Below are 24879 nucleotides of genomic sequence, written 5' to 3' on the forward strand. Positions count from 1 at the left end.
CAACCCCACAAGAGAGTGTTTCTCCTGGCAGTGTTGGAGGAAAAGGGGCAAGAACATTTATATCACTTCCAACAGACAGTCCTCAGGCCCCCTTAGAGAGACTGAAAACCAGCACCTCCCCAGAAGGCAGCAGTCTACAATTACTCACATTAGAACAACAGTTTCACCACCAAACCCCAAAGGGCTTTATAGTACTATTAGAAGCCTGGTGCATGGGATTCGTGCACTGGTGGGGGGCATGGCCTGCGGGGATTGCCCACCGTGGAAGCACTGCTCAACCTAGTCAACTGAGTGGCACTCCTACTGTGGGAGTCCACTGACCACCAGGGGGAAGCTCCTACGTTGAGTGTCTGCCCCCTAGTGGTCAGTGCACATCATAGTGACTGGTCATTCCGCTGTTCGGTTGCTGGGCTTTTATTATATAGGATAGGTAGGGAAAAGTTCCAGATATATGACTTTATGCCTCAGCTCTATTAAGAATGTATTGTGATTGAGACACACTCTTAAAATATTTCCACTTCCATAGTAATAGAATGGAAATGATATTTGCTCTTTCCCTCCCTTTCAAGGGCACTGGAAATGTGAATAATTAATTCATGAAGTATTATTAAGACCAGGAAAGTGCTTTGCACCAGCTTCAGGTCTGGATTCTAGAGTAGATTATAGGATTTCCAATAGAATGGTCCCATCTACCAGCATGTTCTATGTTAAGAAACAAACATGTATTGAGTGTCCACTATATGCTGGCTCCTGAGCTGGTCTTGGGACTACATTAATGAGTAAAACACTGTCTCTGCACTCAAGTTTCTAGTATAGTAAGAGAGACAGGTGTACAAATTCAGACGTGAAACATGAGGATTTCAGTGTTGTTGAAATCTGTGGGGAGAACTTGTGAGAGATGAGGCCAGAAAGATGAGCTGGGATTAGATGAATTGTGAATGTGAAGGTAATTCTCAAAATATTTAAAAACCAGAACACAAGAGCACTGACCAAGCAGAATGGATGCAGGTCAATACATGAAACAGTATTCTCCAGGCTCTCTGCTGTGCTGGGCACTAACATTTTAGTTGCCGGGTCCTGAGGAGTGAGAAACAGTGCAACAGGAGGGGTCTTGAGGCAACTCAGAGGAGCAGCTCTGAGTATCAAAGTGTTCCACAATTTGAAAAAGGTGTAGCCATATCTATGCCCCATTTCAATGTCATGTGAATGAGCATGTATGCTACCTTGTGGGCATCCAAGAGCCCAGGAATTCTTCGTGGGTTGGAAAGAGCAATTCAACAGCAGTACAGAGGATGGAATGGATTAGGGCAGCATGAAGTCAGGGAGATAAATAGAAAGGCTTTGCAATATACCAAAGATGATAGATAATGGGGCTTAGTGCAGGGGTAACAGAGCATGTCTTTCTATAAGCAGGCCTAAAAATGCTTGCACAAATCCCCATCTCAATATATCACTTTTGTTCCTAAGAGTTTTTCAGTTTTTTTTGTTGTCATGGTTCTAATATCCTAGTCCAGTGGTCGGCAAACTGCAGCTCACGAGCCACATGCGGCTCTTTGGCCCCTTGAGTGTCGCTCTTCCACAAAATACCACATGACGGTGCGCATGTGCAGTGCGATTGAAACTTCGTGACCCATGCGCAGGAGTCAGTATTTTGTGGAAGAGCCACACTCAAGCAGCCAAAGAGCCGAATGTGGCTCGTGAGCTGCAGTTTGCCGACCACTGTCCTAGTCCAATGCAAACTTGCGCACGCGTGTGCACACACACATACACACACACACGAGCCCACGTGTATACTTGTGTGACAGATCCTGTTTAACTATGAACACTCAGCTAGTGGCTAGCAGGCTATAATTATGGCAGGCAAGAGGCCTGCCAAAAAAAATTCATTCAAATACTGAGGTCATCCTAGTCCCAGCTGCAGGAGAGTGGCTACAGTATAAACACCTGCCTTCATAATACCAACTTATATTATGGATAGTCCTCTGTACTCTTCCAAGTACAATTATGTCATTTGTTCTCTTAACAATGGTCCTAGTAGTGGGTAAGACTGATAGTATTTAGTTGCAATGTATAGATGGGGAAACTGATGTGCTTAGAGAAAGGACTTGTCCAACGTCACTCATAATTAGTCAGTGGTAACACTAGGACTAAGATGCATTTGGCCTCTTGGTCTCATATTACTCTCAACTTTTCATATGGCCTCTTTCAGACATGGGTAATTCTAGATCATTCTTGTTCCTACTTCCTGCATACTAATATCCATTCAATACATTCTAATGGACATCTCTGAGAGGATACTGCAAGTGACTGAGCGTCTTCAATCCGGTCCTCCAACACAGAGCTGCTCAGATCTCACCATCCCATCCAGGAAATGTGCCCTGGGACCCCAGTTCAGTAACCTTATCCTTTAATATTACCCTTTAATATTTAGTCTGTGTTATTGCACTAGTGCTTTCATTATTCTTTCATGTTGTGTTCTGATTACTCCATCTGTGACTTCTGGTTCCCTGGCTTCTTTTCTTCTGCCTGCCTAGCACAAGGCTTGGCACACAAAGGAACACTTAGCAAAGTGTTTGTTAATGGATGGTTTGATCCAATAAAGCCTTATTCTGAAATTACCAGTTCACAACAAAGCACTCTGAGTGTGTGTGTGTGTGTGTGTGTGTGTGTGTGTGTGTGTGTGTGTGTGTTTGCAGCCATGCACCGCTCATCCAATGACCCTGAGGGTAACTAAATCAATGCTGTCAAACTGCAGCATCAGCACATAGCTATTTTACATTCCAGTAGGAATTGAAGCAAGGAAACTTTCCCCCCTAATTTTTAAAAAATAAATATTGCTCTAGTTCCAAGTGGTATATTTTTGACATCTTGTGTACATTTCTGAAATAGAGTCCAGATGAGAAACCAGCTCGTGTGTATGTCCATCCCAATCTGAGAACAGTAGATTCCTATTCATGGACAGTTTCATTTCTGAAATCCCAATTGCAGAAAAAAGACTAGGGAGCAAGCGGGTTATAGGAAAGAACAAGGTCAACGTGGGAATGATTGTTAAATAATCTCTTTCAGGCTTGGGAAATAAGACTAGGGCATGAGGAAAAGAAGAATGAAATGCTAAATTTTCATCCCTCCTCTCTCATACAGATTTCTAAGGGATGTGAATGGGAAGGCAGCTGATGGCCGCTCCTAAGAAGGCAAGATACTTGCACAACACCCCTTAGATGTGAGGATGGCCAAAGGCAGGTGAACATTTATGAAGAGGATTAGGTAAAGCAGGTCCCAGAGAACACCACTCACTAGATTACCTGGCAAGAAAAGCCTCCTTATAGTCCCAATGAGGGTAAAGTGATCATTTTTTTTCTATCTCTTTTACAACATGCAACATTGCCCAAGTATCTAACATGTACTGGATACTGTGCTTGGAACTTATCAACATCAACTACTTTTCCCTATTGGGATTTATATTTCATTTTACAGATGAGGAAACTGAAGAGAGAGAGAGAGAGAGAGAGAGAGAGAGAGAGAGAGAGAGAGAGAGAGAGAGAGAGATATTAAGTTATTTACCCATTATGGTTGACTCCATAATCTGGGTTCTTTCCTTTTCACCTCTCTGCTTTCCCGAGGTATATTCAGTGAGCTCTGGAAACAAGAAGAGAGCTGAAAACCCCTCTCCAGTAAGCCTAAGGTTTCACTTGGTCTTAAATGATGAGTGGAATACACCCTGATGGAGAAAAAGAGAAAAACGGCATTCATTCCTGGCTGAAGGAATAACAGATGCAAAGGGGCTAATACAGGAAAGGAAAAAGCATGTTCAGGAAAATTGTAAATAGTTTTGTGGGGTTACCAGGAGTGAGGACACGTGAGGCTACAGCAGTTGAGGTCAGTTTACATATCATGTAAGGAATGTGGGCTTTCTCCTGAAGGAAATGAGAAAGATTGGAAGAGAGGGGAGTAGAGATCAGATCTCTGTTTTAGAAAGAGCACTGTGGCAGCCATGTGGACAAACAGTTCAGAAAAGGCACTGACTGGCTGCAGGGAAACTGAGTTGGGAAAGTATGACAATAGATAGTCAAGGCGAGAATCAGGGTGGTGAAGCAAATGGAGGACCAGCTTGGAAAATGCTGCCTCCAGAACCGTCACTGAAAGTCAGCCTCAGTCTAACTTCAAAGCTGGGATCCCAGGCTTTGCTACATCTACCCCCCCCCCCCAGCCCTTAAACTCTGTGTGTGTTGCTTTGGCTTCAAAACTAGTAACATGTCTTGCTTTGTCCTTTGGGGCCTCCCTATTTGTCTCCATCTTCTAAGCTGGCGGCTTTGTAGCTCCCCTGGGCCTAGCCTAGCCCAGCTGGCTAGGGAGGGTGGAGAGAAATCAGGTAGGCTCCAAGCAGAAAGAGCCCTGATTAGAACATGTTTCACATTCCACACATTGCATGGCAATTCAAAATCAAATCCTATGGGATTGTTTTCTTAAAGATTTGGGATCAGTTTGAGGCTTCTTCTCTTTCTTTTTCTTCTTTTTTTTATTGAGTATGTTTCTGGACTGCAGCTATTTCCTCTGTCCTTGAGTTAAGTAATAGCAGAGGGGGAGAAAAAATGAAAGTTTTCTCAATGCAGAAAAGATGTTTCTGGAAAAGACCGAGGAGGGAGGGAAATCCAGTGTGGGGGCCCACAGCAATGTTCAGGGAAGGCCAAAGAATGTGACTATTGGTGGGTGGGGATGTGGGGTATTGGCTAGGGCAAGTGTAGAGAAGTCAGGCAAAACCCTACCTAAGGGAAGTGGCCCCTAACATACAGCCCAGCTCCAGCCCTTGGCTCCTCTGCAGTCAGCACTCAGATTGATTTTGCTCTGCCTATTCACCCCAACCTTGCCCACTAGCAACCACTAATCTTTTTATTATCTCTACTACAGACCCAGTGCATGACATTTGTGCACTGCGGGGGGGGGGGGGCGCGTCCCTCAGCCCAGCCTGTGCCCTTTAGCAGTCCAGGAGCCCTCAGTCATCCTTAGCACTGCTGCGGAGGTGGGAGAGGCTCCCGCAACCGCCACTGCACTCACCAGCCATCAGCCTGGCTTGTGGCTGAGCAGTGCTCCCCCTGTGGGAGCGCACTGACCACCAGGAAACAGCTCCTGCATTGAACGTCTGCCCCCTGGTGGTCAGTGCGCATCATAGCAACTGGTCGTTTGTCGATTTGCATATTACCCTTTAATTATATAGGATAGTTTTGCCTTTTTAAGAATGTCATAGAGTTGGAATCATACACTATGTATCCTTTTCAGATTGGCTACTTTCACTTATTAATATGCATTAAGGTTTTCTCCATGTCTTTTCATGGATTGATTATTCCTTTCTCTTCAGTTATGAAAAATATTCTATTATCTAGATGTTCCACAGTTTATTTATCAATTTACCTACTGAAGGGTATTTTGGTTGCTTCCAAGTTTTGGCAATTATGAAAAAAGCTACTATAAACAAACATGTGTGAGTTTTTTGTGTGGACTAAGTTTTCAACTCCTTTAGGTAAATACCAAGTAGTGTAACTGCTGAATCATTTGGTCAAGAGTGTGTTTAGTTTTTTTGTGTTTTTTTTTAAATTAAATCTTTATTGTTCAGATTATTAAATTTGTTCCTCTTTTTCCCCCCCATAACTCCCCTCCTCCCAGTTCCCACCCCACCCTCCACCCTCACTCCCCACCCACTGTCCTCGAGTGTGTTTAGTTTTGTAAAAAACTGCCAACATTGCTTGCCTAATGGCTATACCATTTTTCATTCCTACCAGCAATAAATGAAAGTTACTGTAGCTCCACATACGTGTCAGCATTTGATGTCAGTGTTCTAGATTTTGGCCATTCTAATATGTAAGTGAGGTCATGGTATTGTGTTAATTTTCACTTCCCTGATGACATATGGGACATTTTCATATGCTTACTTACCCTCTGCATATCTTCTTTGATTGGGTGTCTGTTAAGATCCTTGGCCCAATTTATTAAAACACTTATTCATAAAGATATATGTACCACTGTGTTCATTGCCACATTATCTATGATAGCCAAGACAGGGACACAACCAAAGTGTCCTTCAATGGATGATTGGATAAAGATATGATGCAATGGAGTACTACTCGGGCATAAAAAATATGAAATATTGCCATTTGCAACAACATGGATGGATCTTGAGAGTATCATGCTAAGTGAAATAAGTCAGATGGAAAAGGACAAGAATCATATGATTCCACTCATGTGGGATATAAAACAGAAAGCCACAAATGAACAAACAAACTAATGAACACAGGCAAAAGTATGATGATTACCAGAGGGGAAGAAGGCTGAGGAGAGGGGAGGCAGTGGCGGTTTCGGGAGCCTCTCCCACCTCCCCAGCAGTGCTAAGGATGACTGAGGGCTCCTGGACTGCTAAAGGGCACAGGCTGGGCTGAGGGACGACCCACCTGCAGTGCACAAATGTCATGCACTGGGTCTGTAGTAGAGATAATAAAAAGATTAGTGGTTGCTAGTGGGCAAGGTTGGGATGAATAGGCAGGAAACAGCTCCTGCATTGAGCTGTTTGAATATATGGTGTCAGATGGAGATTAGATTTGGGTGATGAGCACACAATGCAACATACAAATGATATATTAGAGGATTGTACACTTGAAACATATAATGTTATTAACCAATGTTACCCCAATAAACTTAATTTAAAAAAGAAACAAACTGAAAAAAAGATCTTTAGCCCACTTTTTAATTGAGTTGTTTTTCTTATTGTTGAGTTTTAAGAGTTATTTGTATATTTAGGATAAAGCGCTTCATCAGATGTATCTTTGCAAATATTTTCACCCAGTCTAGTGGATTATCGCTAATTTCCTTGATAATGTCTTTTACAGAGAAGAAGTTTTTAATTTTAATGATATCCACCTTATTAATTATTTCTTTCATGGATCATGCCTTGGCGTTATATCTAAAAATTCATTGCATTACCCAAAGTCATCTATATTTTCTCCTGTGTGTCTTCCAGGAGTTTTATAGTTTTACATTTAGGTTTATGATGTATTTTGAGTTAATTTTTGTGAAGGGTATAAGATCTGTATATTGATTCATTTTTGCATATAAATATCCAGTTGTTCCAACACCATTTGTTGCAAGGACTATCTTTGCTCTGTTGTACTGCCTTTGCTCCTATGTCAAAATATCATTTGATTATATTTATGTGGGTCTATTTCTGGGCTCCTCACTCTGGTCCATTGATCTATTTGTCTATTCTTTTATCCATACCACATTGTCTTGAATATTGTAGCTTTATAGTAAGTTTTAAAGTCAGGTAATGTCAGTCCTCCAACTTTGTTCTTCACCTTGAATATTGTGTTGGCTATTCTACAACTTGCTTCTCCATATAAACTCTAGAATTTGTTTATCAATAACCAGCTTGGATTTTGATAGGGATTTCATTGAATATATAGATTTTTTAAAATTTTATTTTATTGGTTAAAGTATTACAAAGAGTAGTACATATGTTTCCTTTTTTTCCCCACTGACCTTCCCCCGGCCTCCCCTATCCCCCAGTATCTTGCATCCATTGGTTGTGCTTATATGCATGCATACAAGTCCTTCGATTGATCTCTTACCTCCCCCCATGACCCTCCCCAGCCTTCCCACTGTAGTTTGACAGTCTGTTCGATGCTGCTCTGTCTCTGTATCTATTTTTTGTTCATCAATTTATAATGTTCTTTATTATCCATAAATGAGTGAGATCATGTGGTATTTTTCTTTCATTGACTGGCTTATTTCACTTAGCATAATGCTCTCCAGTTCCATCCATGCTGTTGCAAATGGTAAGAATTCCTTCTTTTTTACAGCAACGTAGTATTCCATTGTGTAGATGTACCACAGTTTTCTAATCCACTCATCTGCTGATGGGCATGTAGGCTGTTTCCAAATCTTAGCTATGGTAAATTGTGCTGCTATGAACATAGGGGTGCATATATCCTTTCCGATTGGTGTTTTTGGTTTCTTGGGATATATTCCTAGAAGTGGGATCACTGGGTCAAATGGGAGCTCCATTTTTAACTTTTTGAGGAAACTCCATACTGTCTTCCACAGTGCTGCACCAGTCTGCATTCCCAACAGCAGTGAACGAGGGTTCCTTTTTCTCAGCATCCTCTCCAGCACTTGTCGTTTGTTGATTTGTTGATGATAGCCATTCTGATAGGTGTGAGATGGTACCTCATTGTTGTATTGATTTGCATCTCTCGGATGATTAGTAAATATATAGATTAAGTTGGGAAAACTGACATCTTTACAATATTGAGTCTTTCTGTCCATGAAACATGGAATACCTAACCATTTATTTAGTTCTTTGATTTTATTCATTGAACTTTTTATAGTTTTCCTCATATAGTTCTTGAACATATTTTGTTTGATTTATACTAAGGTATTTCATTTTGGGAGATACTAATGTAAATGGTATTGTGTTTTATTTAATAAGGCTCATAATTTTTTTGCAAAACAGATATTTTAAATAATGTATTATAATAACTCTGGATTCTGTTCACCCACGCATTCTCCTGCCTCATGGGTCCTATTGCTCTTTCCATTTTGTTTTGTTTTTCTCTGTTTAGTGACTTGCCTGGACGGATTCTCTCTGAAGTCTATTTTCTCAGTATTGTGCATCATGCTCATTTTTCCACTTGTTTTGTGTTTATCCTTGGCTTTATAGGCGTAACCTCTAGTTCAGCATAGCTAGTGTTTAACCTATTATCAAATAGAGGGTTTTCTTAAGCACCCAGACTCAATTAGACTTCTATCCTTTGCCAATGTATCTTTGTACAGCTTGTGGAATGCCTTCACAATTCAGGAACTTTTTGATTCTACTCTACATTCAAATAGAGTTTAGAGGTTCTATAACATTTTTGGTTGCTCCTACAGAGGTTTAACCTCGTGCATGGATACAGCCTTCCAGAAAACAAGAGAGGTTGGATCTTAGTAGGGCTTTTTTTGATGGTTTGTTTGCCTAGATCTCTCTGCAAATTATCTGGCTGATCTGCTCTTTTTTGTTTTCTACTAATATATAATTGCTTTTCTACTTTCCACTACTATGATCTCTATGGTTTTCAATAACACCTTTAAGCATGAGTTCATTTCATGCTCTGTTCTGAAGAAAGTCAGCCTCTATAGTCTGTGCTTCTATGCTGGGTGGGGAGAGGGTGATATGGCAACCTGTGTCTTCTGGAGTGACACCTATGCCCTAGAGCTCTTAAAATCTTTGTCTGACAAGTACAACTCCTAGGTCCAGGCACTGGACCTTTGAGGGAAGAAATGGGGGTCCCCAGGTTCTTCAACTGCCACTCAGTTTGCTGCACCTATCTAGGATATTGACTCCATCTTAGGAGTGGGAGATGGGCAGGGCAGTCTATCTGGCCATCCCCACCCAGAATAAACTTTCCATGACACAGAACTAGAGGGCAGAATAAAAGTCACTTGCAGCCTGCCCATGCCAGAGTAAAACAATAGCCCTACAACCAGGAGCTGGTGAAGAAGAGACCCCTGTTTTTTTTGGTTTTTTGTTTTGGTTTTGGTTTTGTTTTTTTGCTGTGCCCACATAGAATAAATCTTCTGAAATATAAACTTGAAGGAGAGGTAGGAGCAAGTCTTAGCTCAAATGCCTCAGATGCCAATCATTCTTGCCAAGACTCCATAAACCTTCTTAAATAAAAGCTTTCCAATTTCTGCATGCCTTTAAACTAATTTTCAGACACTTAAAAAATGTTGGTAATTTTAACCATTAGAATGATTATTTCCCTGGGTCTGCTGAACTCTTCACATGGCCATTCCAGAAGTTGCTATCACAATTATTTATCTTAATTCAATACATATTAAGCAAGCACCTTCTAGGTGGCAGGTGTACTGGGTTCATTTTAAATAACAGCTTTATAAGGTACAGTTGACATACATTAACCCCAAAAGTTTCTTTGCTCTTTATATTGCCATCCGCCCTTCTCTGCCCCCTTCTCAGGCAACCATTAATTATTTTTCTGTCACAATAGATTAGTTTTTGTTGTCTCTTTTTAATGTACAAAGTAGGTTGGTGGTAAAGTTTATCCTTACTAAGAAACCCACCTCAGCCAGATTGCTTTTTTCTTGTGAGAATATTTTAGGGATTTCCTTTTTTTTCTCTAGATCAAGATTCCTCAACAGAAAACAATGATTCTAGCAACTACATTCCACTGAAAAGGGGGCCTTGGTTACTAGCTGACCAGATTTATGTACATAATGTTTATAGATATCCAAAAGAGGCAGCAACATTTCACTTCTGTTTGGGTTGGTAAATCCAAGTCCTTGCATTTAAAGAACTGTGGGCCAGAGCATAAGTGGTACCTTACTCTCCTGAGTTCTTCTCACAATATTTGCTCACCTGCCACCAAGGCTATTAAGAAACCTAGTGTATTCCTATGCCCTTTAGGTGAATGGTTATAAACTTCTAGTGGAATCTGAAGGAACCAGGGTGACACAGTTTCTACATGAACACAGGAATTGAATCTCCAAATCATGTACATGATATTGCTCCTTTCACTCTCCAATAGGAAAATGATACTGTAGCTTTAAGTGGCTTAGTTGCTATTAACTGAAATTGATCCTCAGAACAATGACTTACTGCTTGCCAAGCACTATACTAAGTGGTATAGAATTGTTAACCTCATAATTCTCACAATAAACCCACAGGTTGGTAAATTGTTTCTCATTTAACACAAGACAAAGCTGAGGTAAGGTGAGGTCAAAGGACTTGACCTAGACCAGTACAAAATACCGGCTCTTCCACAAAATACCGACTTCTGCGCATGGGCCACGAAGTTTCAATCACACTGTACGTGCATGCCTGCACGTGGTATTTTGTGGAAGAGCCACACTCAAGGGGCCAAAGAGCCACATGTGGCTCGCAAGCCGCGGTTTGCCGACCATGGACCTAGACCATACAGCTAGTAGATAGCAGAGAAGGAACTCAAACTCATATCTGACACCAAGGCTATCCTTTTCACTCTACTATAATGTCTGATTGCCAAGCTTAGGAATTACCCTCTGCACCCCCAAAATCCTCTCATGGAGGAGAATTCCAACAATATGGCCTTTAATTAATGTGTCACTAGGTGCCACTTGGTTCCCTGTATTTTTATTTCTTCTATGAAAACATACCTCATTGCCTGGCTGGTGTGGCTCAATAGTTGAGCATTGACCTATGAACCAGGAGATCACAGTTTGATTCCTGATCAGGGCACATGCCCAGGTTGCTGGCTTGATTCCCAGTGTGGGGCATGCAGGAGGCAGCCGATTAATGATTCTCTCTCATCATTGATGTTCTTATCTCTCACTCCCTCTACCCTCCTTTCTGAAATAAATATATATATTTTTGAAAAACCTACATCATCTTTTCAGAGGAATTAAAAGAACTAATTCATATAAATGTTCCTCCTCAGAAAGAACACGGGAATCTTATTAGCCAGAAAAATCTGTGAATGAATTCAGATTCAGGCTGTGATCTTGACTGTTTACATGACAGTGAACAGCATAAACTTTTACTATATTAAAAGCATCCATGATTACTGTCTTGGGATTTTGTAATACTTAAAAAAATAATTTCTCACCAATGGCTATCCATGCAATACAGAGTTCTAATTTAGTTGTGCTGTGTCAGAAATAGGCAATGCTACTGGCTGCAATATTTTTACAAGGTCTACTTTACATAATTGAAGCCAGTTTGTGTTATATATTTCATACAAGATTCCCCTTCTCTAAAATGCTAAAAAGAGATAAAACTGAATAGAACTACTTGGCTCAAATTAGAATTCAAGTTCAAAGCAGTTACTGACTCTCTTCAGTAGAGGGCAGTAGTGGGCAGGGCAAGGCTGGCAGGAAGAAAGACATTAACTTCCATTGTGCACCCACTAAGTGTTCAGGCACAGTGTTTAATGCTTTACAGATAGTATCTTATGAGTTGTGACAATCACCCAAAGAAGTGAATGAATTAAACGCAGATCTGGTGCCCATCATTTCAATACCACCATGCTGTTTTGTGAGAAGTAGTATTCCAAAGTCCCATAACTGAGAACTTATACTGATGAACTAAAAGAGCCACTCACCCAGGATATAAAAGGTCCTACATATGATGGAAACTTAAAAATCTGGACTGGATGGAACAATGGGAAGCATTTAACAAGGATAACATGTAACAAGTTACAAACTTTGGAGCCAGTGACAGGATGGAAATTATCTACAAGAAGTGGTTTAGATGACTGCAAACCTGACATAATAGGAAACAGTTGAGTAGGCTTTGGTCCAGTTAGAGGCAGATTTTAGTTCCTTAAAAGAAATAATCTTCTAATAGGCAGAGAAACCTCTAAGAGAGAGAGCAACTCAAAACTGGCATGAGTTGCTTTATAGATTAGGTTATAAAGATGACCCCCCTCCCCCCAGGAATCCTTGATACTCAGATTTTGAGCTGCTCAAGATTCCCAGAATGACTCTTTTATCCTTGTCAACTGAAGGTATTAACATTTCCCAAGAAGGAACTGGTTGGTTTACAACACTTTGGATCCAAAGCATTTAGACCATTAGAACAACTCTACTTAGAACTTGTCCACAGAACTAAGAAATTAATTATAAGAGAAATTCTGAGATTGCCTCACAAGAGGGAGCCAGTGGTATTCCATTGGAATCTGGGCATTGAACCAATTCACTTGAAGGCTACAAATGTACCTTTTGCTCAAAGAAACAAACAAAAAAAGATAAAAAAGTTTAATCATTTCATTAAACAAGAGGTCCCTGAAATACACATACACGGGATATAATATCAAATAAAGCTTAATGATGTTGAAATCCAGAAATGTGCAACCCCAGCCACATCTGAATAAATAACTCAATTACTCAGTCAGCATTTACTTGGTTCAGCCTGCTGAATGCCAGTCTCTGTTCTGTTTAATGGAGGTAACAGAGATAATAAGGCACAATTCCCATCTTTGAAATGGTCACAATTTAAAAGAGAGATATCCTCATAGATAATATACTCCCTAGTATGAGCAATGCTACAATACAAACCTATACAAAAGACTGTGGGACCACAGAAAGGGAATGAGAGTTGGAATGAGGGAAAGATATACAGAGAATATGTCATGTGAGTTAGGCCATGAAGAATGGTTGAGAGTTCACCATGTAGAAAGAACATAGAAACATTCTAGCAAAGGGTAAAACATGCAAAGACAAAGAGATGGTAAGGATCTTGGTATATTTAAAGAAAATAGTTCATCAGATATAGATTGTTTAAGGCATAGGATGTATGAGGAAGTGGTGAATCAACTTCTTGGTATTCTTGCTATGAGTAGGTTCTCTTTCAACAATAGCTGAACTGGCCTCCATTGCTGACCCAAGACTTGGCTGTGCCCTTGCCATTCGAAATCTTGTTGTTACAACACCTCCATCATCTATCTCTTGAGTGTTATCAAAGCCACAGTGAACTGGTACTGAAAAACAGAGATGTTTCTTGAGGACTTCAAGCTGGTAATAAACCATCTCATTATTTTGGTCTCTTCCAGGCAGCACTTCCAAGAATGGAATGATTATTATGAAGGTGTTTACTAGAATCTATGCCCAGATCTGCCAGTGATGAGATCCTAGTACTGAGAGACAAAAAAGGAGTGCCACATGTGCCAGCCTACCTGGCCAAATTAGCTACTAAAGATTTATGTTTTTTCCAGAGGGAAGTGTCCAAAAGGCTTGTCAGGAATCCTTATTGCTGCTATTACAGACCCTTCTTAAAGAGATGAACTTCTGCATTTTTGGGAAGCCTCCTTTTTAAAATGTTTTAAAGAGGTCCTGTTTCTACTGTTAAACCTCTTTTGACATAGCCAAATCTGTTATTTTAAATTGCACTGACCTCAGTTGATTTTAAGGCCCATAAGAGAAGAAACCTTACCTATAATGTTCATTATCATCCTTGGTCATCCTCAAGCAAATAATCAGGTTGGAAAATGGTAAACAGCAGTAGAACAGGGCTGGACATTTAATAAAAGCTCTCTAATCACAGCTTGGTTAAGACTGTTCTCAAATGGGTTACTAGAAGAGGCTGGCCATTAAGACTTTTTAAGTCATTAAGACTTTTTAAGTCATTAAGACATTATTTAATATGACACTCTATATTAAACAGTAAGAGTCTGTCTTGCTATGTGAAAATAAGAAAATTTTAAGACTTGCCTTCATTACCTTCACCCAGGGTTTCAGAAAGACATACACATAAGAGAATGTATTTTTAGAAGCACTGTTAATTGAACCTATCTTTATTCATTTATAACAAGACAGTTGGTTTTGTTAAGACTTATGAGGCAATGAAAAAATCTTGTCACTCTAATTGAAATTTTGGAGTCTTATGCTAAACATTGTTCAGATTATAGATGGATCCATGTGGTACCACATCTTTGATCAGCTGTGAAATTGTTGCTCCTAGGGTGATGTGACAATACAACAAAATAATAATGAAACTTTTATCCTCTATAACTATCAGGCATTGAATTCTCAGCTGTATCTCCTGGGGGAACAAGAGAGAGCTAGTATTTCTCTACCTACCAGAATCCAAACCTAGCCTGCCAAAAGGGTGACTCTCTATCAGTCTATCAAAATAATGTTATCTAAGGAGCTAATGATATTCTGTAAATCAAGAAGAGCTGGGGTTCACTGTTAAATTTTTGTCCAGGTTGGTTTCTGTGTAGTTTGGGGGTAATTGGAAGGTGACCATAGTCATTTTCTTTAGCAACATTGGGCTGTACTGTTGACAGCTCCGTATGACTTCTACTACCCAACATGACACTGACCAACACTATCAGGGAAATATAAAGTCTTCCTTCATCTTAGAACTGTTCTTTATCATGTCAAATACATGCTGTATCTACTTTACATTATTAGTATTTAATTATAATTAACATATTACTTTCTTTTCTCTGACTGTTTCTTGATAATAGAAGTCATGTTTCCCTAGCTAAGTAGTAAGATTTAAGGCAGCAGTGTATAACAGTGGGAGAAATGGGCTTTGGAATAAGTCATATCCAAGTCGGAATGCTTCTTCACTAGCTGTAAGTCACATAAGCCTTAGTCCATAAAGTGGGAAAGGTGCCATCTTCCCCACAGGATGGCCTTAAGAATATATGAAGTGCATGGCACATTTCTATAAATGAAAGTTACCTTCCTCTTTTCTCTTTACTATTCCTACATCTGGTAAGATAACACAAAATGATTTGATTAGGTATTCAGTAAATCTTGACTAAACATAGAGGGTAAACATTTTATTCCATGCTTCTTGTGTCCAATATTACAAGAATTCCTAGTTCTGATCTTCCTCCAGCTTTAAAGCCAGGTTAGTCACTCCTGGATGCACATGGTTTGTCAACAGCAGACTAAGCCCTCAGGAAAATGTGGTCCATAAGCACTTCCTATTCTGATAGAACAGACAGAGTAAGTCTCACCCACACCTTAATCCTAAGGAATGTGCCTTTTTTCTTCTCTTTTGACACACTGGCTTAGAGCCACATCTTCTCCCTGAGGAAAGCAGACAATAGACAATCTGTGATTGTGTCTGTTTTAGAGCAGCAAGATGGCCACCTGTCTTAGTTTTCAGATGATTAACTCCATTAGCCAGATAGCCTTTATAACCAATCTGAGGGAATGCCTGATGTGGCTTAAGGGCTGCTGAGAAGGGTCCCTTCTACAAAGCACAACTCTCCCATCCCTCCTGTCCTTACTGTCTCAAAAGGTTAAAAAAGAAACCTGCCTTCTTCAAAGGAACTCTTTTAAAAACCCACCTCTATATCTCCAATCAAGGAAGAGTACTTAAAACCTAAGACAATTCCAAGAGCCCTTTATGTGACAAAATAGATTTAAAATATTTTCTTCCAATGGTGGAAAACTCAATTCCAGTTTTTAATTCTCCTTTGTTCCAGGCAGGCCTTCAACTACTGAAGGAGCCTGTCTGGAAACTATCAAGTGATCTCAGGGCCTAAATTCAGGCTTCATTAATTTGTATCTTCTGAGTGGACACAAACTAGAAAGAATCTTTTCACTTGATTATCCCTAGATATACTTTTGGGTCTGTAAACTACCCACCTATCCCTTGCATAGCTAAGCCATGGTAACACCCACATAGTCACACACATAGCCATACACCTCCACACAGTCACACACATAATTGCATGCCCTCACACATACATTTATACATCCCCAGAGCATAGAGGAGAGACAAGGAGCATCTGACAGATGGAATGTCCTGGGAGAAGAGATTGAGCAATGGGAAAAGGTAGAGGATAGTGAAAAGTGAGAGAATTCCCAGGCTAGTACTTCATTCTTTATTGGTCTTTCCCCTGGATCACTTGAACGTCTTGAATGGCAAGTTCATCTTCATTGATAACCCTGAAGGTCTCCACCTTAAATCACTTCCTGCCTCAAGTCATGGCCACTCTGCAGAGGTCTGTGACCTCCCTGCTTTGGAGAATATTTGAAAAATCAAATGATATCCTACTTTTAAGAGAGCTACTCTCCCAAAAATAATGGAGGAGACTTTGAAGGGGCCTGAAAGACTGTTACATGGGGTTTTAACCTCGTGATTTTCAGTCCATGTAGCTAATAATTGAAAGAAATGCTTTATGCTAAACAAATTATTATTAGGATTATTCCAGCTGATGTGCCTTTCCTCATTACTTTACAGAAAGGTATCTAATGTATTTCAATATCCCTGAGAGCAAGACTATGAGTACAGTTGCTACCCACTAGCCACGTGAGACGATTGAGCATTTAAAATGATTAGTCCAAATTGAGATGTATTTGTAAGTTTAATATACACACCATATTTCAAACTTAATATGAAAAAATAATATAAAATATCTCACTAATAGCTTTTTATATTGATTACATATTTAAATGTTAACATTTTGAATACATTGGGTTAAATAAAATATTAAAATTTATTTCACCTGATTGTTTTTACTTTTTTAATGTGACTACTTGAACATTTACAATGGCACATATGTAGCTCTCCTTATATTTCTATTAAACAGCATCAGCCTAGTACCTCACCTGCTACATAGTTGAAATTCTATAAATGTTTGTTGAAGGAACAAAAAATGAAACAAACAAAAAGGACAAGAACCTTAACAAAGGCACAAAGAAATCAACCCTGGGTTTAATCCAATTCCTTTCCACGTCCTTCTGAGTTTCCAAGCCCAAGAGGGGAGTTTGTGCTATTGGGATTCCTTATGTGGCCCTTCAAAACCCCTTTAAATAGCATTAAATGGATTTAACATTTTTTGGGGGGAAAATCATTCTTGAAAGAAAAGGCCCTTGACCCATCTGATATAAAGTAAGTATTCTATGCCCCTTGACTCATCTAATATAAAGTAAGTATTTTGTTGGGAGCTGCTCAAGTACTGAAAGCATAAAGAAAACCTTTGGGAGTTGGGTATGATGGAGTTTATAAAACCATTGCTTGGGATTTCATTCACCTTCTGGGACTAAGTAAGATACTCTCTCCCCAGAGAACTTGCTGAAGCATTTGGGAAGAGGAGGGGTGAAGTTATTTAATTTCCCCTGATAGCTCCAAATTACCAGGCATCACAGTTATGGGAAATAGGGAAAATGGTGTTAGAAAATATGTGTGTGTGTGTGTGTGTGTGTGTGTGTGTGTGTGTGTGTGTGTGTGTGTGTTATGACATTTCAGCAAAGCAAGATTCTCCTTTCCATTCAGAAAGTCTAAGTCTGGCATACAATTGAGCTAGGGACTTGATAAATGTTCCCTGAATCAATGAATGAAGAGTAACACAGAAAAGGAGGCAATGTAGTATAGTGGAACAAGTACCAAGATTAATAGTTGGGGAAAACTGGGTTTGATTACTTGCTCTTCCTCATGTTAGCTGATTTAAATTCTCCAGGCCTCAATTTCCTCATTTATAAAATGGGTCTAATTAAATGTCTATTTCATTAGGTCATCATGAGGATATTGCAGTAGGTCCCCTGGTTACATCAGAGATCTGTTCCTGTGGCACAACGTAACACAATTTTCGCCATAAGTCAGAACCCACCTACATAAGCACCTACGTCACTCACATGGAGCACATACACAGCAGTAATGAAGTGAAACAGTAAAAAAAATTAAAAGAAAGGTAACAATTCCTGACCTTTACTTGTGGTAAATAAATAATAAAAAACATAAAGCACATATGTACATATGTCGAAATGACAGAACTTGTTTTTAAAAAAATAAATAAATGGGAGATGGCGACATAACCACGAAACGACGTATGTCGAGTCCAACGTAACCCGAGGACTGTCTGTAATGGGTTGACGCATGTAAAGCACTTATCTCTCTACCTGGTACACAGTAGATACTCAATTACTCAATAATTGGTAGCTATTCAACCCAAAGAGAGTGAAGAGGCTTTCCCAAAGCAATGTAACACATCTCATCCCCCAACTAACATCATTTGTCTTTACATAATTGTTAATGAAATGTAACTTTTATACAGAATATTTTGTGACACATTAAAAATTCTTATTGCTCCCAAAACGTAAAGATCAGCAACATAAGCCACCAGAAGTATCTTCACAGGGTCAAGTACACAGCAAGTGCTCACTAAACATTTGCCAAATTCATAAACCCAAGGGAAATTATTTGCAACTTTTCATCAAAGAAATAGAACCAGCAGTTTGAGAAAAACACTCAGGATGTGAAAATAAAATAAATCTCAGGAGAAAAGGGCTTTAGAAGAGCACAAGCCAGAATTCTGGAGGGAAAGAAGTTCTGAAAGAGTAAATAGGCTCAAGGCAAGTATAAAGGTGGAGCACAGAATCCAAAGGAAGAGGTCCATGGTAGCATACACAATGAGTACATAGAGGAAATTAACAAATGGAACAAGGTCCTGAAAATGTAACAGGAATATAAATTTGAGAATTATACTTTATCTTGGAATGGATTTTTTTTTAATATATTTTATTGATTTTTTTACAGAGAGGAAGGGAGAGAGATAGAGAGCTAGAAACATCGATGAGAGAGAAATATCGATCAGCTGCCTCCTGCACACCCCCTACTGGGGATGTGCCCGCAACCCAGGTACATGCCCTTGACCGGAATCGAACCTGGGACCTTTCAGTCCGCAGGCCGACGCTCTATCCACTGAGCCAAACCGGTTTCGGCTTGGAATGGATTTTATAATTTAATTTGTTTAGTAATCTTATTCTTTATAAAATAATCATCATTATTATTTTCTTCAACCACTGCATTTTAACAGCTTTGCTGATATATAATTTACATATGATTAAATTCACCCATTTAAAATGTACAGTTTAATGAATGTTAACATATTTACAGAATTGTGCAACTACCCCCCCAACTTCATTTTAGAATATGTCAATTATCCTAAAAAACAAACAAACAAAAACCTTGTGCCATATGTACTCAGTCCCCATTCCCAAACCTAGCCCCAGGCAACCACCAATCACTGTCTCTATAGATTTTTTTTACATATAAATATAATCATTCAACATGTAGGCTTATGTGTCTGGCTTCCTTCATTGAGTATAATGTGCTGGAGGTTCATTCATATGATATGACCTGTAAAAGTACTGAAAAATATTCCATTATATGGATATACCATGTTTTATTTATCCATTCATCATTTTATATGGACATTTGGGATGTATCTGTTTTGGGATGAACATATGTTTTCATTTCTCTTGAGTAAATAGGTATCTAGGAGTGGAATTGCTGAGTTATATGGTAATGCTATATTTAACATTTTGTGGAACTGCCAAACTATTTTACAAAGAACTGTACTATTTTATATTCTGTGGCCTCCTGGTTCATAGGTCAACACAACCACTGAGCCACACCGGCAGGGCCTCATTGTATTTTTTAAGACTACCTCAAAGTTGCTCCTGGGTCAGCAATAACTTAATATACAGAGAGTGATTGGTCAAAAGTTGTGCTTATACCTCTTGAGCCAGTAAGGCTTCAGAACTTGATCACGGATCTCTGTGCACCTTAGGAAATGCTTTTAAGTCAGCTCCATGTTCAAGCAGTGACTAGTAGCTCTCAAGTGCCCACTCAGGTTGCTTTTGAGTAAGTGCAATGTAGCATACGTGCACAGCCTTCCTGACCCTCAGAGATAAGTGTGTTCTTAACAGGGCTCCTATTAGCTGTCTCTCTTTCTCTCTCTGGTTCTATTACATTTCTAGCTGGTCTGCCATTCCATGTGTTGCTCCTAGTTTAATGGAACTACTAGCCTTCTACTAGCTGCTCAATACAACACCTTCAGGGATGAGTTCTCCCATACTCTGTTCCAAATAAAGTCAGCCCCCTCCACAGAGCTACTGAGCTGCTGATCCTCCAGTCTTACTTAACCCTAACCCATTGAGCAGAATTTCTGTACTACTTTATGGGAGTAAGGGTGTCGTGGTGGTCAGATTCTCCCTGAGTGATTCTTCTACCCTATAAGCAGGAGCTGGTTGGTGGGGATGGTAGCCCCCACCTTCTTGGTATAACACTCATGGTATGGAACCTCAACCCTACAAGCAGGACCTGGGGGAAACTGTTAGCATGTGGTCTTCTAAGCTTGCCTCTCCTAGCATTGAACCTCTGCCGTACACATGGAAACTGGGGTGAGGAGTGGTCTTCTTGTTCATGCCAGCCCAAAACAGAGCTTCCACAACATGAAGCTGAGAGTGTGGAAACAGAAATGCTGGCAGCCTTTCCTCCCCTTCACCCCCAGGGTGAAACCGCAGCCCCACAACTGGGGACTGATGGTAAGGGAGCCCCATGTTCTGAGCTATACCCGCCCAGAGTAAAGCATCTTATAGCATGGAGCTGAATGTTGGCGAGGTCACATCTAGACTCCCATTGTTCTTACTGGACTTGGTAGATTTCCTTTAAAATACTTCTCAATATATCAAATCTCCTAGGTGAATTTCCAGACACTTTAAATGTGTGTGTGTGTTTTATAATCTTCACCAGTTAAGTGGTTGTTTCCCTGGGAAGAGAGTTAGTTGAGCTCTTCGCACATTCTTTCTGGAAATCCTGCTCCCAAACCACTAAGTTTTAAGCTTCTGATTAATCTTTTCTTGACCTCTGGAAAAGAATTCATTTTCAAATTTGCAGATGGCTTGGGCTCAGTTACCAATGGTTTAAGTTCCACACTATAGTCTTCATGCCCACAAAAAAGACAACACTTCACACATTTATTAAGTGTATGTTCATGTGAGCAGTCTCATTTAATTTTCTGTCTAATACATACTGGCCCCTCATTTTTCCAGCAAAAGGTAGGTGTGAGCTGTTTTTCCATAACCAAATCTTGATATCTGAACTTTATCCTTCAAGCATCAGATACTTCATTTTAGCCATTTTGATGTACTCATTCTAAAATGTCTCCTAAATAACTCAGGCAAAATGCAGGCGATCCTAACTACTTGAAACAGAGAATAAAGGATTGCTTTTATAAGAACCATCTGCAATAAATGAAATATATCACAAACTACAGAGAGGTATCAGACATATTAATAGATACTGTAAAGGGAAGACTTCATACTGCCAAAGAGCCCAAATATCAAAATGGTACACATGTTTACCCCACTCACATTTCAGAGAACAGTCCAGCAAATAGAGAACAGTCCAGAAAACAGATAGCCTTCCAAATGAAATGGACTGGCCTAGAAATCCACTCTGAACATAGCACTGTCACATCCCTAAACCTTCTCCATGCCAAAACAATGGAAGAATTAATGCTTCCTCTTGACATTTAAGGTCCACCTTAAAAGTGGCCCCAACCTAACATTCCAATCTCAATCTCTACTGTTCCCCAATTTGTAACTTTCTCCAACCACATCTGTTTCCCTTTCTACTATCCCCTGGTGTGTTCCCTTTATTAGCACCCAGTCTTACTAGTCTGAGAGCTCCTTGAATTCAGGGATTATGTCTTGTTCATCTCTATCCCTCACATCCAGCACATGCCCTAACAGTGGTCGGCAAACTGCGGCTTGTGAGCCACATGCGGCTCTTTGGCCCCTTGAGTGTGGCTCTTCCACAAAATACCACATGCGGGCATGCACATACAGTGCAATTGAAACTTCGTGGCCCATGCACAGAAGTCGGTATTTTGTGGAAGAGCCACACTCGAGGGGCCAAAGAGCCGCATGTGGCTCGCGAGCCACAGTTTGCCGAGCCGCAGTTTGCCGACCACTGGCCTAGCAGAACAGGTATTCAGTACATGTCTTTTGAATGAATAAAATGCTGTCATCTGAGCCCTTCTTACATGTCACCTCTGCTTTGAGGCCTTACCTTGTCTCAGGTAGAATCTCTCACTTCTTTACATTCCTTCACTTTCTTGCTTTCCACTTCTTTAATGATTCGTTATGTTTTGTTATAATTATTTAAATATCTACCCTATTACTGTCACTGTCACCCTTCCCCTCTTCAGAGAAAGAAGGAGAGGGAAAGACAGACATAGACACAGGATCATACACTTGGAGAGCACGGACTTTGCCTCATTTTAAAAAACTCTCTTGTGGTACTTAGCACAATGTTTAGCACATAGGAGGAGTTCAAGAGGTATTTGCCAAAATGAATTGCTAAAACATTTGGCTATCAGTATGGAGATTTTACTTTAGATCCATACCTCATACCATACACTTCAATAAATTCCAGATGGGTCCAAGAATTAAACACAAAAAAGAAAAAACACCCTGGGGGAGTGGGGAGGACAGAATCACATATTTGTCCCAGCTGTGGAGGAGTGGTACATTTCTGAATATTGAAAAATGAAAGAACCATCAGAGACAGGATGGATGGATTTGAATATATAAATGTGAAAAAGAACACTTTTGCATAGTGAAATATAATAAAGCACACACAAAAATGAAAGCAACAAAATTGGAAAAATATGTGACAAACATAAATGATAAAGTTATACTATCCAAAATACAAAGAATAAAAATATAGAAGGTCAGTCAATTTTTCTTGGTAAGTGCTCAAAGAAAATGAATAAGGAAACAGATGGCAAACTATGACATTAAGAAATGCAAAGCCTCATTAAATAAATAAAAAATTTAAAAATGGATAGTATACTTACATGCCTATTACACTAGCAAAAAATTTAAAATGATAACATTCAGTGTTGCAGGGCTGTGAGAAAATGGGCGTGCTTGCACAATTTAATCTTTTGGGAGTACAATCTGGCAACATATAGCAACAGCAATAAAACAGCTCATACCTTTTGACCTGGCTATTATACTTTTGGTAAGATACCAGGAAGCAATAACTCTAAACAGAAGAAATGCAATTTGTACAGAAACCATTCACTTTCTATAAGAGTGAAAAATTTAAAAGAACTTAAATTCCCAATAATAATAGAATGGCTAAGCAAAATCTAGCATATCAATACTACAGAATACCACAATCTTATGTTTTTTAGTGGAAAGCTATGTACCTATTCCACATCACCAGGTCTTTCCTTTTGTGGTCTCTCCATCTCAGTTGTCTAGCAAGCAACTGTCATTGTAAACTACCTCCTGAAACCCATGCGACCTGCCACCCCAATTGTAGTTTACTGCTTGTATTCTGCTATAACTGAGGGAATAACAGGCTCCCATTAAATTAAGACTCAGTGGGTCTCTCTGAAGTCAAGGCACGAGGGCCTCTTACCCTGTACCATAGGCTTTGTGGCAGCTGTTTCAAAGCCTTTAAAAAAATGTATTACTGGGGTCCAGGCTATGTTCTGAGTTTCAGGATAAGTGAGACATTAGTGAAAACGGTTTAGCCTTAATTATAGGCCCTTAGTAAAATTGTTTGCATTTCATGAACACTAATGTTTTTGAATAAAACTCTTCTAGTTCATACTAGAAATATTTTCATATGGAAATACCTCTGATCAGGAAAAATAGCCTATAAATTATAAGTCTTAGGAATACATGTGGTCATGTGATGATTAAAGAGAAAGCTAGGGACAATAGCAAATTTATTTATTAGAGTCATGTTCATATGCCTATTATCAACTTAAAATACATTTCTGTAAACGTAGGTTTCTTTGGTTTATTACAGATCACTACTGCTTTGAAATAATAGATAACGTGTTGAATTTCACAAATATGTTAAAATTGCAGTCTTACATTTCTCATAAAATAACCAACCTCAAACATTTCTTATCAAGGATCCATTCTCAAATTTATCTTTTTAAACAAAATGTCAGTTCTCTGTAAGTTATAGATAGGTTTTACTGAAGACAATACATGATTAGCCTTCAAATCTGAAATCAATGTAGGGCCAAAATACAGACACTAATATAAACATATCAGAGCCTTCTTTTGTGCAAGATCTGGACACCAGCCCTACCAAAGAAGCCAGTAGACACATTAAAGGCAATTCAAAATAAATAGAAATAAGAACATTTTGGGTGGGAAAAGTGACTGATGACAATGTTAAAAGAGAATGATATCTTCATTTTGAATAGCATAACCAACAAAACAAAACACTCTGATGAAATTTAAGCTGTGAAAACTTGGCTGTGATGACAAGAAGATTTTTTAAAAAGTGAAGAATTTCCCACCTTGGTTCTGTACCCTGGGTGGGGCTAAGGGTGTTAATTTTGCTTGTGTGAGGTTGTAAACATCAGTCCTACTAGTTCTGAAAGGAATCCTTGAATGGGGGCCATTGTTTGATTTTGGTCATTCTGCAAATCACTTTATTTCTTATAGGTAAAAACAGTTTTAGTGAATCTGTAAATCTTTTTCTTTACCTATAAACATGAGCTGCTTAGTGCTTTGGTCAGCAACAAATACTGTATACACTCTTAATTAAACTTTCATGGGTCCAAAGATTCCCAT

At 39.4% G+C, this 24879-nt stretch overlaps 1 protein-coding gene across 3 annotated transcripts in view; it reads right to left on the reverse strand.

The window, feature by feature from the left end:
* Positions 1-24879, reverse strand: part of SHROOM4 (shroom family member 4) — a 216787-nt gene that overhangs the window by 153724 nt on the left and 38184 nt on the right. Inside the window, exon 2 of one of the 3 annotated variants that reach the window (XM_059680260.1) lies at positions 3562-3718. The exons of the other annotated variants lie outside the window; for them this stretch is intronic. The gene's annotated coding sequence lies outside the window, so the exon portion shown is untranslated. The remainder of the gene's footprint in view (positions 1-3561; positions 3719-24879) is intronic. 3 annotated transcript variants of the gene reach the window in all.

This window comes from Myotis daubentonii, chromosome X (genome assembly GCF_963259705.1).
Source record: "Myotis daubentonii chromosome X, mMyoDau2.1, whole genome shotgun sequence".
Taxonomy (NCBI): domain Eukaryota; kingdom Metazoa; phylum Chordata; class Mammalia; order Chiroptera; family Vespertilionidae; genus Myotis; species Myotis daubentonii.